Here is a 1,348-nt window from a genome sequence, read left to right as displayed (position 1 = left end):
CAGGGAACATGTGATCAGAACTGATGCCTCCCTTTATTTGAGCAGCACCTGTGCACTCCTGTGTACCATTGTTCCATCGAATACACACTCACACACACACACACACACACACACACACACACACCACAGTCCACTGACTCCATATTTTCTTTCTTTGCGGGGCACATTTGCTACCAAAAACAAGGGATAAAACATGACCCAGCGAGCCACTCAAGTGGCGATGACCTTGACCGCACTTGTATTCGGGCGCCGCTTCGGGGCCCCCGTGAGCGGTTTATTTACTAAAAGTAAAACACCAAATCCAGGCTTGGAAATACGTCAGGCTTGGAAATTTTCAGATGCAGCACAGAGGAAAAAAATCCAACAACCGAAAAGCGGGTTTTGTGATGGAAGAGAAGTTTTGGCGTCCGTTCCGAGCGACGCTTCGACATGTTAGCATGTTGGCTTGCTAAACCTAGCGACGCGCCAATGCTCAACGTAAACAAAACACGCTGTCAGTATGGAGCAGTGGATCATGCATGAACACACACACACACACACATTCCAGATCCAGGTTCCTGCTTGGAGCCTCCATGTTCTCCCCATGTCTGCATGGGGTTCCTCAGGGTTCTCCGGGTTCCTCACAGAGTCCAAACACATGCAGGAGCTTCACTGGAAGCCTCCACTTTAATGGAACGCGCCCTATAAATATATTTATGATGGTGATAATTATTGTCAACATTATGATAATTATTATCATTATTGCTATTGTCGTGGTTGTTGTGGTGGTCGTCATTTAATATCCAAGAAATTAATGAGCAAAGAATTGTTTTATATCAAAATGTGTTTGTGTTTGTTGAATGTCCTTTATGATGTGACGGATTCTTCTTTCTTCTGATTAATGCTATTATATTTCAGAAGACAAAGTAATAACTCAAATGTAGAAGGAACAAAATCACAATTACAGATGCCAGTTTCGGTTATCATTGTTGTTGTTTTTTAATTATCGTTTCATAATTTCTAACAATGCAGTACAAACACAATCACTTTTCCGAGAAAAATGATCAAAACTATCATAACCGTTGATCTGTTTTCGTCTACATTCCAGTTCTGAATCAGAAATAAAATAAAAATACGATGCAAGGCAACCAAGGTTCACAGAAACATGAAACTTTACAGCGATTATAATAATAATGCAAATTATAAAAAAATACAATGGTCATGATGGTGCTGATAGCAATACTAATAATAATACAAAACAGTAATAACCCAGATACTATTAATTATAATAACAATATAACAATAATAATGATAATTGTAACCATAATGATAATAATAATAACAACAACAACAACAATAATACTAATAA

Source organism: Fistularia commersonii, chromosome 22 (assembly GCF_037954325.1).
Source record: "Fistularia commersonii isolate RoL2024-O1a breed Wild chromosome 22, RoL_Fcom_v1.0, whole genome shotgun sequence".
Classification (NCBI taxonomy): Eukaryota; Metazoa; Chordata; class Actinopteri; order Syngnathiformes; family Fistulariidae; genus Fistularia; species Fistularia commersonii.
The sequence above is the reverse complement of the archived record's forward strand: the minus strand, read 5'-3'. Positions refer to the sequence as shown.